A 6,912-nucleotide genomic window follows, 5' to 3' on the forward strand; every position below is an offset into this window, starting at 1 on the left:
CGATTGTTGGTGAAAGAGTGAATAAGAGAAACACAAAAACAATTGAGAAAGTTTGCAGTATTTTGCAGTATTGTGCCATGCCTGTCTACCCAGTATGTCCTGTGTGTCCTTGGCTGGTATCTATATGCACACCCAAACACACATACACGCACATGCAAACAGAATAAGAAACATACTGTTACCAGCGGAGTCGGGGTAGGACACCGTGTTCTCATTTTCAATAAGGCAACACTGGGGGATTTATTGTGTGTACTATATAAAGGCTTAGAGACACATAGTGAGACAGGGACTATTTGAAAAATGTGTTGTAGTAACAAACGCCCTGCTCTTACATACCAAGCAAAACAATGTGTCAAAATTTAAAGGAACTACTGTTTGCTCGTTCGACGTCTTAATTTGGGATACGTGAGACCAGCTGAGTGCTGAAGTGGGTCAAAGTTCAAACTGTTTGAAACCAGAGATTCATGTCTCAGCATTTTTTCTTGAGCAGTTTCCTGCGTCCGGCGTAGCACGCTGCTGAGTCAGGTGTTACTGCTGCCACCCTAATAAATAAATGGAAGCATGCGGTTTATGAGCAGTATTTTTGTCCTGTACCTGACGAGCACGAGACCCCAAACCATCACTTTTGTACGCACATGATGAACATTTTTGCGTATGCAGACTTCTCTGTTTGTGCATACTCAATGTCACAAGGTCACGTTGACAAAACTGTGCGTACATGTAGCGTTTCCTTTCCTGTGACCGATTAGCACCTATTAATAATCCCTTGACAGTAATTAGCCTGGCGAGGGAGCGAGCGGAGACGTAGAATGAAACATGATGTCTTTGCCTTTGACTACTTGCGACCCTGGGGAACTAACACCCCCCCTTTCCACCTCCACTTCTTCCGTGATCAGACTACATGCACCACATCAACAGCTTGGCCCGGCCCTGTTCCATTACTTAACCACTAATTGCTCGGGTCACCCTTGGGAGTCGGGGAGCGCTGACCCCACGTCTGCTGTCATGGTGTGAATTCTAACAAGAGGTCTCCTCAGGAGCTTAAGGGCTGAACTTTGCTCACATGTATTCGCCATCATCTTCTACGGCACCAACACTGAGGTAACGTTGTTCCTGCTGCACTCTAATCCTGCTGCAATCAGGGGAAAAGACGTTTTGACGTGTTACGATCCGGTTTTGACATTTTCAATTGTTCTGTGGTTATTTAAGGTTACTTCTTGGAGAAGTGAACTTTATTATCATGAAATCTGTCTGACATGTGATCTGCTGCACGCCAGAACACGCCAGCAGCTGCGAGAAGCATGTAGCAGCCTTAACAGGTGTCTTCATCAGTTGTCATGGGAATGTTTTTAACCCTATTCTATCCAGGGGAGATTCACTCAGAGCAACACTCTTTTTCACGTAATTCACCCTTTCAGGCATTTCTGCATTAGTAAGTAAGTGAGATATTTTGGACAAATCAAAGCTTCCCAGTTGTAATTCAAGTGGGATGTTGAAGCACTAGAAGTTGGAAGCTGGCAATTACGGCACTCTAATATGACATGAAAGTGGCAACACAACACTCATCTGCACTGGAGCAGTTGGGGTCTAAGGGCCTTGCTTAAGGGCACCTCAGTGGTGGTAATGAGGGAGGGGCAAGTGCTGTTTCCTTAGTCAAATTCATGTTGTTGCTGTAAAGACCAAGAGGCGACCTTGCGGTCGGCTAACGCAGCATCTCAGAATGAACTTATAGCCTAAAAACTGAAGCTATGATTCCAGTAGGCTGACTAGTTGTGTGTAGCCCATGTTGATGCATTTCAGTGTGTGTATTTGATGTGTGTGTGTGTGTATAGGAGTCTTGATTGCAGGGTGGTTTTCAAACACAACAAACCTTGGATCAGTTACGCTGCACACATCCAAGGCGACAAATATGCCAACTACGTCACATCCTTGAAACAAGCTATTCTTTATAAACAAAATGACTCGTTTTAGTGTCACAGTTTCTGTGTTCTTTCTACCAAACAAAAAGCAATAAAAACCTGCTAATGCTGTCAGTTCTACAGCTCACAAGCTATCAACGTGTCTCCACTCTCATGAGTTCCTAAATAATATCATGAGCTCAGTTCCTAAATATTGTTTCAATGCCCCGTTTCTTTAATAATACTTTCAATTGATTTCCCTCTGTCAAAGCACAACCCAAACATCCTTGAACTTAATGATTTCTTCCCGGTGCAGAACTACATTTCACACTGGGCTCCTTTACACTGAAGAATCCTCCTCCTTTTTTTTCACCCCTCTTTCTGAAGAACAGAGGGACATCGATCTCTTTGGCCCGGAAAACAGAGGAGATCGAGAGCAGGTCATGTTTAATTAATTCTGAGCGTCTTCAGGCATCAACATGCGTTCACTAGTTATTCTTTTGATGCATTCGAAAGGCTGTATTCCACAGCATGTAATTAAAGGTGAGCCCTCCTGCTTGAGGGAAAATGCCAGTTTTTCCAGGCCCAATTAAAATTAGGAAGCTGTCTTGGAAGGGAAGAGAATCAAGGTGCATCTGGCTGAGCCATGTATGTGTGTGTGTGTGTGTGTGCACTACAAAGGAGATATTATTGTAAAGAATCTGAGGGAACTTACATGTTGGAATGTATTTTCACAGAAAATGTCCTACTTTTCAAGTCAACATTTGATTGCAAACCATTAATTTGATTTATGCTCCGGGAATGCAACTTCTTCAGAGTGTCAACTCTTCAGATGTTGTGAGTCTGTGCACTACTAGACGTGTTATAGACTATTTGCAGCAAAGTCTTTACCCCTATATGTGTGTTTGTTCAAGTTCATATAAGCTGCAAGCAAATCCTATAAGTTCTGAGGTGCTTTACTTAAGTATGACCTTTAGTATTCTCTGTCTATATGCACATGCACTAATTAGATTAAGTACAGTATGTTTATGTGAGTGACACCCTAGCTATGGTGATGGGTGCTGCTACAACCTTACACAGAATCTCTTGGTCGCATCAAAATATGGCAAAATATATTGAGTTTGGCTGTTGCCATACATGCAGCTTCTCCACCATCTTCTGTCAAATGAAGGCAAAAATGCCCAAAAACTAGAAATATCTTGGCTGCCATTCATCACCTAATTAAAATGAAAGAATCACATGTTATTACGTATGATTTGTTCCCTGATGCAGTCTCAGCATGAGACGCAGTTGGATTTTACTGCTCAGTGATGTGCACAGACCATAAAAGGTTGTATAATAAATCTGTAACTGATACTGTCCGTGTACAACCTCAGACATTTATCTATATATGTACATTCATGCTCAAAACCAGCTGAACGCCCTAAATCTGCCTTCTGACGCGCCCCGTTCTCTTCCTGTTATTCGCCTTCTAGCTCTGATAAGTTGGTTTATTTTGTCTTCATTCCAACAGTGACCTAAATCAAGTCTTTATTTTTTACCTTTCATCAGCTTTACCTCCATGCCCCCCTCCACAGAGTACTGTACAGTACATATTATCTCTTTCTCACTGATTTTCTCAGCTCAAGTATGTTGTGTACTTCTTTACGGCTCAGGTCACTAGACAAACTGTATTTTCATGCCCTGACTTTGGATACGTAGGGTATTAATATAAGCTTAACATCCTGGATGGGAGCCAGGGAGAATGAGTACATACAAGGACACAGTAGTTGAGAGGGCAAATATATGGCCTGCGGAGAGAGGGAGAGTTTTCTTAGAGAGATTTATCCGACTACTTTTGTTCTTTTTCTGGAAATACATTGATGCAGTGTTGTGTTTAATGAGTGTGTCATGTGTTACGAGTTCTGTCTGATTACTTGTCATCATCACAACTTGACCCATGAAAAAGAGCAAGCTAACGCTAACTAGACAAACACAGCGCTGAGTGTGCGGGTGTTGAAGTCTAGTGGGAATCAACGCTGATGTTAGCAAGCTAGGCTAACTAGCTTCCACTTTACGAGTGAAATACAAACTTTACAGCTAGTCTGGTCCTCCTAAATGTTACCGTACACAACCAGCACTACGTGAGCTTGTTGAAAAAGGGGGAAAACGTCTCATATCATTTGTAGGTTGTACAGGGCTATGACGCGCTCCAGTCAGTAGCGCTCCACAGACGTTGACAGCTCAGAGGTCAGTAAACTGCACCCATGGGGAACAACCCACCCAGAGGGCTTGAAGCTTAGACGCTGTTTCCACAAATATGTCCAAAAACTGTTTTGTCCTCTTTTGAAAATGGGAAAATGTGCACAATGGCTGCCGTATCGGTTTCCTTACAGAGAAAGTGAGGGGGAGAAATTTCAGTTTGACTTTAAGTTGGTAATGTAGGCCTCGCTGAGGCTGTTGTGACGACACAGTCTGTCTATTTCTGGTTGTGGAGGAGATAATGAAGAGGAAGAGATGAACCCTCAGGTCATAAAAGATGTTTTTCTCACTAATACTTCCACGTTTCTTCAGATGAAATGGGACATTTGTTCATTTACTTGCTGGTATTTAGAATTAATTTCAGTCGCTAATCAAACAATGGGCCCCTTTTCTCCTCTGCCCCCTCTGTGTGATAAACAACTAATTGTTTGTGCTACAAACACAAACAACAGCACTGAGGCTAGTCGATGTGATGGAGAGACGGCCTTTGATAAAGCACACTCCATTAGTGGAAGGCCTCTGGGGTTTATGTCATTACTGTCCTATTCACCATCACACCACAGTTGGTCCTGCTCGGGTCAGAGCGGCAGTCAACTGCGCCCGACCTTTTCTCAGCACAATGAATGGAGTGCGTTCACTGGCAGCAGCTTGTTTGTGTGTGTACCGTATGTGTGATTTAAGTGTTAGCTTGAGACGTTGCAGAGGTGGCTGTTCATGATGATGAACAATGTTATAACACGCAGCCAGTGTGATGCTATTGATCTCATGAATGAAAAGGTGGTTGGTAATGATTTGAGCGTTCACCCTCCGCATCCTTTGTGTCCTCACCACAAATAAATATGCCTATTAAAAGCTTTTTAACGCTTCATAAACCTGAGTGTACCTTCAATCAGCATATTTTTACACTCGTAGATTCAGTAATTCTGCAATGACGGAATGATAAGACTCTAAAAGACTCACAAACAATTACCTTTCAGTTTCTCTTTTATGAATCAAAAGGACCACTGTGCAAAACCAGTCTATCAGTCAATAAAGTATATTATATTGCAGGGTTGCAACTAACAATTATTTTAATTATCAATTAATCTGTTGATTATTTTTTTTATTAATGGTTTAGTCTATAAAATATCATCATCCCAGATCAAAACGTCAATTTGCTTGCTTTGTCCAACTAACAGCTCAGAACCCAAAGATCTTCAATTTATAACGATATAAAACAGAAAAATAAGCAAATCCTCACTTTTAACCAGCTAATTTACTTCAACAGTAAATCGGTTATCGAAACTGTTCCTGTCAAACCACTAATTGATTGATTGAATAATTGTTTTCTGCATTGATTTAAGACTAAATTTGAAATCATCATATGATATGCTTTTTTGAGGTGTGTGTTAGATTTTATTTATATTATATTCTGAGATGCCATCAGCGTCACACAGAAACCTTTGTTGTGTGAATCAGTCTTCTGCTAGTATGCAGGTGCTGAGAGCGTCCGCTGCCTGCAGAGAAAGGCTGTTTTGAATATGGTCTATAATCTCTCTATTAGTAGTAAAAGCAATAATAATATCAGTCATGTCTGAGGACATTCTCATGCCCTGTATCCCCCTGTTCCGGATTAGAAAGGCATTGAGCTACGGATTAGCGGAGGAAAGAATAAAGCCTTCCTTGGACAACAGAGGAGGGAGGCAGGGGCTAATGGATCAAGACCCTCTGAGTACACACACACTCACATATTCAGCTGCTCGTCTCAAAGCTACTTAACCTTCGTAAGAGGTGACATTCCGTAAACAGTTTTCCAGGAACTTTCCAGTTGTGGCAGCAACGGTTGAAGGTGACGGAGTTTCCCCTCTGACCTCCAGGCCACCGTATCCAGTCTTAACTTGGCGTGTGATTCGCAGGAATTTCTCTTTTTCTCTCTCTCACTGTGTCAGTTGTCTGTATCCATGCATGTCATGTGTTGTAAGTAGATAAACAATGCCCAGTGGGAAGAAGGCACGAGTGTGCGTTAGCCTGTTGAGCTAATGGTCAGTAAAGGATGAAATAAAGCAACAGTTCAGGTCTCAGATCGAGTTTGGGCCTCACATTACTGGCCATGTTGGAGGCAGAGCTCTCGGTCTCAGTGATGCACAGCTTGGCAGCTTCCTCCTCAAAACATTTTGCAATGCTAAAGCAGGAATATCTCATTGTAATTGAACACACAGAGAAAGAGTCTGATGCAAAGGCTCAGAGGACGTGTGTGGACAGGTGTGCAGGTATGAATACAGTGAAAGGTAGTACAACATGCAAAGGGGTTTTTTAGGATTCTGGACACTTCTAGGACCCTCATTCGAGTATTTGTTGATGAGACCCAAAGATATTCAGTTGTCATTCAGAGGAATTAAAAAACCAGCAAATGTTCACATTTGAAAAGCCAGAATTTTTAATTAACATAATTAATCTGCATTGGGCTCGTTACCAATTGATTTTCTGCCGATAACCTGATGGTTTCTGCTCTAGAGACATTGTGATCTGACTGTGTCCCTGGTTCTCTTCCAGACTGGATCCCACTCCACCCACCGTATCCCTGAGACTGTCATCCACCTCCTGCCCATTTACCCCAACCGGACCTCCAACATCGTCCATATCTTTCAGTTTCACACACCGAGCCGCACCACGCTAACCTCACAGGGGGTCGACTCCTTTCTGGAGACCCCCCACCCCCCACCCCTTTCCTCCCAAAACCCCCCCGGGACGGGACCCTGTCATGTTTCACTGACTGACCCCTCCCAACCGGCGA

Source organism: Enoplosus armatus, chromosome 20 (genome assembly GCF_043641665.1).
Source record: "Enoplosus armatus isolate fEnoArm2 chromosome 20, fEnoArm2.hap1, whole genome shotgun sequence".
In the NCBI taxonomy this organism is placed as follows: domain Eukaryota; kingdom Metazoa; phylum Chordata; class Actinopteri; order Centrarchiformes; family Enoplosidae; genus Enoplosus; species Enoplosus armatus.